Here is a 10,129-nt window from a genome sequence, read left to right as displayed (position 1 = left end):
CTTACATTATGTGTTATGAGATATGTTATGATATGATATGCATGATAGAGTTGGCTAGGTATTCATATTAGGACTAGAGTGGCCTGATTTTGTAATGCCTTAGCCTAGGAAGGATTTTGCTGCTATGTGATGCTTGAGATATAGAGTACTTGTGATCTGGGATCCAAGGAGGAGGACTTAGGGTGAATATTGATGCGGTGTAGATGGTAGTATAGGGCCCGTACTACTGAAGACACCGGAGCAGTGCACACTCTATGTAAGAATCCTTTGGGTACTAAGGAACAAGTAGGGTTGAGTTATCGACTGCAAGTATGCTCGAGCGAGTCTCTGATATTTTTATGTTGTATTTCAGAGACATCATGGTTGGGACACGTCACAGACCTGAGCTGAGTGGCGTGAGTGACGAGGAGCTTCGTCAGATGATCTACGATGAGGTGGCAGCGGCGATTCGAGCCGAGATTCCGGAGATGTTTGGGTCTATCAAGACCACATTGATTGAGACTTTTGATGAGCGGTACGCAGCAGTGACTGAGGCTGCGGCTGCTGCAGCTACTGCAGCTGTAGCTGCTGCCAGACCTCAGGGAGGTGACTCGTTGTTGCTTCGAGAGTTCAGCAACACGAAGCCACCAGAGTTTGACGGGACGCAGGATCTGATCGCTGCGATGAGATGGATTTCTGATATCGAGGGATGCTTCTACACGTGTTCATGTCCGGAGCATCTGAGGGTACGGTTCGCGTTGAACCAGCTTCGCTTGGGAGCGAAGGATTGGTGGAAGTTCGTGATGGCGAGCTTCACTCTTGCAGAGATTTCAGCGGTGACCTGGGAGAGGTTCACCACCATGTTCAGAGACGAGTATGTTCCCCCGGTGGAGAGGGAACGGTTGGTTCAGGAGTTCTTGATCCTCAAGCAGGGTACTGATTCGGTTACTGTGGTTACCAGGAAGTTTCATGAGAGGGCGATGTTCTGCCCTGAGCAGGTGTCTACTGAGCAGGCACGCATGAGCCGGTATTTGGGCGTTTTGAGGAGGGATATTCGGGAGTTCGTGTCGAACTCGACTTACCAGACATTTGCTGAGCTCCAGGCAAATGCCCGGAAGAGGGAGATTTAGTTGGAGACTCAGGCCAGGGAGGAGGCCGAGTCTCAGAGGATGGATCGGCGGCCGGCACAGTCTCAGCCGGCAGCCAAGCGGGCAAAGTCTCTCTGGTCATCAGTGTACGACCCGGTCGCAAGTCTCCACCAGTCCTTGGCCCCGGACCTTAGCAGGTTCAGAGCACACCTGACCTTCTGGTCAGTAGGACACGAGCAGGTGAAGAAACACCCCTCCACATCCGAGATCCACCTCGTCGCCTTGATGGGATCCTGCGTCCCATCAAATGTAGGGGGCTTCGTGTTATCGAAGTCCCTGTACTGAAAAACTCGCCCCGCTCCCCCTCCTGCCGCTGTTACAGCCGCAGTGGCTGCAGCGGCAGCTGTCTCAGCGAGGGCTGCATATCTGTTGTCAAAATACTCCATCATAGCGGACTTAATAGTCCCGAACAACTCTGGAATCTGACCCCGAACAATCTCGACCACCTCCTCACGGATGATCTCCCTGACCCGATCCTCTGTCAACATTGGCCCCTCCTGGCCGATAATATTAGGTGCTACTGGGGCCTCCTGATCACCCTGTCTCAATCCCGAACCGGATCCAACCACAAAGCGTCTCGTCATCACCATTCTGAAACATACCATAAGATGTCAGATAATCCACATAAATAACTGGGAGCCAACTCCCGACTAGCCCTAGGGGTTGTGACTTCCTTGCTACGCGTATGGGTCCTGTGCATTCAGTAGTACGGGCCCATACTACCTTCCACACCTACCCATATTTGTCTCAAGTATCATCACATCACCCTAACAATAAACATAAATATAGCGAGCGCTCAATCCTCACTCCTATAGGAATGCTAAATGTCCTGTAACTGGCCTCCCGGCCTCACATAACCCATCCATCCATGAAACTTCCACCAACCCTGCAGCACTAGTGTATGCTAGCCATACATAATGTTGGACCCTATAGACTTTCGAATACCAATCCTACCCTAAGCTCCCAATCAAATAAGAACAGAACATAAGGCCAAATCAAACATTCTCAGGCTATAAGATCTTAATTATGTCTAACCGTGATGCATACACTAAGCGACCACAGTAATGATGTCAGTCTCATATAAAGGAAACCCTAGGCTAGCAGGCATCTTGTAATCAGGCAATTATAACATACAATTCCTAAAGATCCCTAGCCTAGTACTAGCATGATGCTCTAACATATCACATAATCAAATAACTGTATGGTATTTTGGGGTCTACTTACTGGCTCCGGCTGATCGTACACCCTGCATCCTCCTTTACTTATTTTGAAAACCATTTGAAAATCTTTCCTTGATTTGAGACTGGATTCACACGAATGTTCCTCAAATTCACCCAAACCAAGGCTCTGATATCAACTTGTAACACCCAAAAATTTCGAACCAATTTAAACTTTTCAAATATGTCAAGTTCACCAAACATTACAACTTTGTTTCCAAAATATTACTTATCAGAGTATTCCCAGAAACATAAATATAATATGAGGAGCTGTACGATCATGCCCTCGCCTTGCCGCGATCCCCTGATGTACCTGAAACAATAAACTGAAACTGTAAGCCCGAGATCTTAGTGAGTTCCCCCAAAATACCCATACCCGCATCTATATACATATAATCATAAACAACACACTATGGGTCCAGTCAACCATCAGGTTGGAATACCCCAGGCCCTCAACCATCCGGTTGGAATGCCAACACACTATGGGTCTAATCATCCTCGGGATGGAATACCCCAGGCCCACAACCAACAGGTTGGAATGCCCACACACTATGAGTCCAATCATCCTCAGGATGGAATACTCACGGCCCACAACCAACAGGTTGGAATGCCCAGGTCTATTGGCTTTCGCACAAAGCAGACAAGCCTCAACCGCCAAACAAACAGGTGCACATATAACAGATAATCACATAATAGTCTATAGACACAACTGATCTAACGGATCATACCACACACCGCATAATATTATCCTACCCTCTAGGATACCGAACTAACAGACCATACCACATGTCACATAATATCATCCTAGCCTCTAGGATAGCGATCTAACAAATCATACTAGCATAACATAACCAATAACAATTCAAAGGGCCGGCCTTGGTGCCTTAGACCCTTGAGTATAGTGAGGATAACTCACCTCACAATGCCGCACTGAAAATGATAGGCTCAAACTCTCGAATCACCAACACAAACTCCACCACCTATAGTTACCATAAAACCCTTTTTCCATAAATCTCCAATTTACCAAAATACCCCCAGAGGTCAACTAGTCAACCCTTGGTCAAGGTCAAAGTCAACAGTCAAGGTCAACAGTCCATGTTGACCCAACTCGTCGAGTGCAGTTCACCGACTCGTCGAGTTCTTCCTAAACTCGAGAAGTCGTGAAATCCTAGGTTGACTCGTCGAGTTCCCTTATAACTCGTTGAGTTCATACGTATCCAAAAGTTGAGAGAAACCCTAGCCGACTCGCCGAGTCCAAGGCAATCTTCAACGGACTCGCCGAGTTGTTCATCCAGCTTCGTCGAGTTCATGGCCATCTTCATATGACTCGCCGAGTCCCTTCAATCCTTCATCCATACAGACGCTTTCTAAGTCATGCAAAGCTTCCATACTACAGATCCAAGCTCCTAGGGAATGTTTATCACGTAAAGTTGCAAACTTTACGTGCATGCAAGAGGATAATGGCCCAAAACAAGCTAAAGGAGTGGCTTAGGGTAAGGGAAGGGCCATAGCCTAACAAAGACTGGAACTTTATGATAAAGAGGGGATAAAGGAGTCCAGATCTGAGGTTGCAAACTCAGATCTCGACCCAAATCGGAGAACCACTACAAAACCCTAAAATCCCAACCCATAAATGAAGAGATGTAACTAAGAGAGAGCCAAGGTAACAACTTGTTACCTCCAGAATGATGCCAAGACAGAGGAGAATCCAGATCTACAACAACCCCTTGCTTCACACCTCTTGAACTCCACTCCCTTTACTCCAAAAATCTTCTTTCAAGATAAGAAGCACACAAAAATAGAGGAAAAACACAAATTAGGGTTTCTGAATTCGAGGAAAGCAGTAAGAGAGGCTAGGGGGAATAAGTGATGCTTAAATAGGATGCAATACCCCAGAATTTAGGGTTTCATCTGCCAGCTCCTACTCGTCGAGTCGATTCTTGGACTCGGCGAGTAGGTCACTAAAATACGCGGACCAACCCGCTGCTACTCGATGAGTAGGGAAACCAACTCATCGAGTAGACCTTGAAATCAAAGAACTTTATATTAAATCAATACCTGAAAATCGGGGCGTTACATGCGTACCGGGAATGGGGCATTACAATTCTTCCCCACTTATTTTAGACTTCGTCCTCGAAGTCTGCTGCATCTAGGAATAACTCTGGGTAGTGCTCTTTCATCTCCTCCTCGGGCTCCCGTGTCCATTCTGAACCCTTACGGTGCTACCAATGCACCTTCACTAACTCAACCCTCTTGTTCCTCAGCTCCTTCGTCTTGCGATCAAGAATCGTCATTGGTCTCTCAATGTAGTTCAGGCTGTCATCGACCTGAATATCCTCAAGGGGTACCACAACTGAATCATCCACCAAACACTTCCGTAGCTAGGAAACATGGAAAGTGCTGCGGATCTGGCTGAGCTCGGCGGGAAGATCCAGTCTGTACGCTACCTTGCCCACCCGGGCTAAGACTCGGAAGGGGCCAATATACCTGGGGCCCAACTTGCCTCGTTTCCGGAAACGTATGACACTCTTCCAGGGGGACACTTTCAGGAGAACCATGTCGCCCTCATGAAACTCCAAATCTGAACGCCGCTTATCGGTGTAGCTCTTCTGCCGACTCTGAGCAGTCTGGAGCCCGCTCCGGACCTGCTGGATCCGCTCTGTGGTCTTGACTACAACCTCCATAATCCCCATGACCCTCTGACCGACCTCACCCCAACAAATTGGGGTCCTACACTTCCTCCCTTAGAGCATCTCAAAGGGAGGCCGGTCTATACTGGCGTGGTAACTGTTCTTATACAAAAATTCCGCTAATGGAAGATACGTACCCCAACTGCCACTGAAATCTAAGACACACGCACGAAGCATGTCCTCGAGAGTCTGAATCGTCCTCTCACTCTGTCCGTCAGTCTGTGGATGGAAAGCGGTGCTGGAGCGGAGACGAGTACCTATCTCGTCGTGAAACCGCTTCCAAAATCTGGAAGTAAAACGAACATCTCAGTCTGAAACTACTGAGACAGGCACTTCATGACGTGCTACTACCTCTCGCACATAAATCTCAGCCAAATTCTCGGCCGAGATGCTCTCCTGGATCGGTATAAAGTGAGCGTTCTTGGTCAACCGATCCACGATGACCCATATCGAATCAACTCCCCGTGCAGTCCTGGGAAGTTTCGTAATGAAATCCATGGTGATATCTTCCCATTTCCACATGGGAACATCTAGCGGCTGCATCTTGCCATGAGGCCTCTAGTGCTCGGCCTTGACCTTCCTGCAGGTCAGACACCGCTCTACATACCATGCTACATCTCGCTTCATGCAGGGCCACCAGTAATCGGGTCGAAGATCTCTGTACATCTTCGTCGCTCCTGGATGGATGGACAATCTGGACTTGTGGGCCTCATCCATCAATACCTGCCATACTCCACCCCAGTACGGTACCCAAACCCTCCCATGCAGGGTCAACAACCCACGGTTGTCATAATCGAAGGAGGCCACCTGGCCTATAATCCGCTCGCACTTCCGGCGCTCCTCCTTCAGGCCCTCAACCCGCGCCTCTCGGATCTGCTCCAGTAGTGGAGTGATCACTGTCATCCTCAGACAGATGTCTCGGATTGGGGCCGCTACCGCCTTGCGGCCCAAGGCTTTGGCCACTACGTTGGCCTTGCCCGGGTGGTGAAGGATCTCACAATCATAGTCCTTCACCACATCTAACCACCGAAGCTGCCTCATGTTCAGATTCGGCTGATCCATGAGGTACCTCAAACTCTTGTGGTCCGTGTAAATGGTACAACTGACCTCGTAGAGGTAATGCCGCCAAATCTTGAGGGCGAACACCACAGCCCCAAGTCTAAATCGTGTGTCGGATAGTTAGCCTCGTGAGGCTTCAGCTGTCTCAAGGCATAAGCTATCACATGACCCCGCTGCATCAATACTGCACCCGTGCCTGTGATCGAAGCATCACAGTAAACTACGAAGTCAACTACACCCTCTGGCAGAGTAAGAATCGGTGCGTCACACAACCAATGCCTGAGCGTCTCAAAGGCTGCCTTCTGCTCAGGTCCCCAGCGTAAAACTACCGACTTCTTGGTCAGTCGGGTCAAGAAACTTCAATCTTGTAGAAGTCCTGAATAAATCTCCTGTAATACCCTGCCAGACCCAGGAAACTCCGAATCTCAGTTGGAGACCTCGGAATCTCCCGCTGCATCACGGCCTCTATCTTGGCCGGATCGACCAGAATACCCTTCTGGTTGACAAGATGCCCAAGAAACTGCTCCTCACTCAACCAAAACTCACACTTGGAGAACTTCGTAAAAAGTCTCTCCCTCCTCAGTGTCTCCAACACCTCTCTCAGGTGCTCCTCATGCTGCTCCTGAGTCTTGGAGTAAACCAAGATATCGTCAATGAAAACTATTATAGACCGATTTAATATCGGTCTGCACATGCGGTTCATGAGGTCCATGAATGCGGCTGGAGCATTGGTGAGCCCAAACGGCATCACCACAAACTCATAATGACCATAGAGAGTCCTGAAAGCTGTCTTCTATACGTCATCGTCTCTGACTCGCATATGGTGATACCCTGACCGTAGATCAATCTTGGAGAACCAAGATGCTCCCTGAAGCTGGTCAAATAAATCATCTATCCTCGGGAGTGGGTAACGGTTCTTCACCGTTACCTTGTTCAGTTCCCGATAGTCTATGCACATGTGATGTGACCCGTCCTTCTTCTTCACAAACAGGATCGGGGCTCCCCATGGTGAACTACTCGGTTTGATGAAACCCTTGCCTAACAGCTCCTACAGCTACGTAGATAACTCCTGCATCTCCGGAGCAGCCAACCGATATGGTGCCTTGGCTATCGGAGCCGCACCAGGGACCATGTCAATCCTAAACTCAACCTGTCTCTCTGGAGGTACCCCAGGCAAATCCTACGGGAATACATCCGGGGTACTCTCGCACTACTGGTACATAATTAACTGTCACCTTACCCTTCTCCCGGGTATCCATGACATAGGCGAAGTATCCTGTGCAACCCTGCTGAAGGTGGCGCCTCGCCCTCGCTGCCGAACAGAGAATCGATCCGCACTGTGGCCTTTCACCCTGAATCACTAACTCTCCCCCACTGGGAGTACGAACCCTCACTAGCTGCTGCTCGCAGTCAATCACTGCTCCATTGGGGCTCAACCAATCCATACCCACTATAACCTTATTCCCGCGCAGGGGAATAGGAACCAAGTCTACTGAAAACAGTTGATCGAATAACTGTAGAGTACATCCTCGGTGAACCCTAGCAACTCGGACAGTCCTTTCATCTACTATCTCAACATCTAAGGGACAATCCAGCTCCCCCGGAGCTCTACTAAATCGCTTGCTAAGTGCGAGCGACACAAAAGATCGGGTAGCCCCCGAATCAAACAATACCATAGCTGATATGTCGTTCACTAAGAACGATCCCGTAACCACATCAGGGGCTGCACGTGCCACCTCTGTTGTCAACTGAAAGGCTCTTCTCTTCGCCACTGGCGCCTCAGCCCGGCCCTGACGGCCGTCTGTAGTCCACAAAGTGGTAGGAGCGGGTGCCACCACCTGTCCTGCTGATGCTAGACTTGGACACTGGGACTTCTTGTGTCCCCTATGATTGCAATGAAAGCAAATCAGATCAGATGCTGTAGTGGTGGTGGTGGTAGCAGTAAAATCCATGCTGACATGTCCAGTTCGGCCGCACTTGAAGCAACCCGAACTACCCGCCCTACACGGCCCATCGTGTCCCCTGCCACACTTGCCGTAGCGGCCTCGACCCTACTGGCCATTCCCTCGGGAATCTGTCTTGGGATTTTTAGCCCGAACCCTCCGTACCAGACACTGCCTCTGGCTTCCTCTTCCTCTCCATCTCTAAATCAATCTCTCTCTCACGAGTCCTCGCTATCATGCCATCCAACGTCTTGTAGCTGGATCGGCTCACAAACTGTCTCATGTCACTCCTCAGCATCTCATGGTATCAGGCCTTTTTCATCTCCTCGTCCGCCACGTACTGCGGAACGAGAAGGGCCCTCTCCCTAAACTTGGCGGTAATCTCCGCCACTGTCTCTGTCGTCTGCTGGAGATCTTGGAACTCCCTAGCAAGCTGCTACACCTCAATAACAGGTGCAAACTCGGCCCTGAACCTGGCCGTGAAATCAGTCTAGGTTGTAGCATCAAGAGCTGCGTCATCCCCAATGACATGTCCGAACTCCTCCCACCAATCACATGCCCTGCCCTTCAGAAGACAGGATGCAAGTCGGACCTTGTCCCCCTCGGGACATCTGCTGGTGCGGAATGCGTTGGCGACGTCCGCCAACCATCTGGTACTCGCAATGGGGTCCCGCTCCCCATGGTAATCAGGAGCTCCACAAGCTCTGAACTCCCTGAAAGTCAAAGTGCGTGACCCCATCATGGCCGCCATCTCAGTGTGAAAAGCACTCAACCTCTCATCAAAAATCTCCAGGATTCCCTCCTTGATCGTACCAAAGATCACAAGAGTCTGGTCTAGTATGCTGCGCGTGATCTCTGAGGAGATGAACTCCCCGATGGCGGAAACGTTCCGAGGCGGAGTGACGTCATGTAGAGTATCACAACCAATGTACATAGCAAGCATAGTAAACACAACCATTACATTACATGAGAAGGTTTTACATTTTTTTGAAAATAAAGTACTACAAGTTTCATAGGTGCATTAATTAGAACAAGTGTAAAGACGAGTCTTCTAGATGCTCCGTCTTCTCCAAAAGATTGACAAGAGTACCTGTCTAATGAGAACCTGAGAATACAAGCAGTTTTGAAATATCAGCATAAAGCTGGTGAGTTCATAAGCGTATTTTGTTAAGGAAAAATCGTTTATTTAATCCAGTGTTAAATAATTCATTTCCTTTTGTAAAGGTTTACTGTAATATTGAAAAGCCATCGTTACTGAGTTATGAAATACATAGGCATGTTTTTCCCAGAAAATCCCATATTCTCTAACATGTAAGTTAATTTGAATAAGATATGAAAACCATAAGTTATGACCCTGGAATTACCATCCAGTACGAAAGTAGGTAGTTTTAATACATAAAACTATTAGATTAGATCCCTGGAATACCATCCAGTGTGAAAGTAGATAGTTCTAATACATAAAACTATTAGATTTGATCCCTGTAATACCTTCCAGTGTGAAAGTAGGTAGTTTTAATACATAAAACTATTAGACTAGATCCCTGGAATACCATCCAGTGTGAAAATAGATAGTTTTAATACATAAAACTATTAGATTAGATCCCTGGAATACCTTCCAGTGTGAAAGTAGGTAGTTTTAATACATAAAACTATTAGATTAGATCCCTGGAATACCATCCAGTGTGAAAGTAGGTAGTTTTAATACATAAAACTATTAGATTAGATCCCTGGAATACCATCCAGTGTGAAAATAGATAGTTTTAATACATAAAACTATTAGATTAGATCCCTGGAATACCATCCAGTGTGAAAGTAGGTAGTTTTAATACATAAAACTATAGTTGAAATAAAGTAAGAAAAATCCGTAACCAAGTTGGTTTGTTAAATATGTATTGTGAGCCGTATAACCATACTGATATGACCCGTGACCTCCTTGACGTTCTTCAGGCGTCGCTCGATTTACAAAATTTGTCACCCCAGGCGTGCCCGCCTAACTGTAGCTAACAGTTTAGGTGTGGTATTGTCAGTCCCGAATAGATCTATCCACAAATTTCACGTTCTCCCTCCAGGAGACTCTGGTTATACTTCCGGTG

Source organism: Lactuca virosa, chromosome 1, assembly GCF_052849685.1.
Source record: "Lactuca virosa cultivar CGN04683 chromosome 1, Lactuca_virosa_CGN04683_v6, whole genome shotgun sequence".
Classification (NCBI taxonomy): domain Eukaryota; kingdom Viridiplantae; phylum Streptophyta; class Magnoliopsida; order Asterales; family Asteraceae; genus Lactuca; species Lactuca virosa.
The sequence above is the reverse complement of the archived record's forward strand: the minus strand, read 5'-3'. Positions refer to the sequence as shown.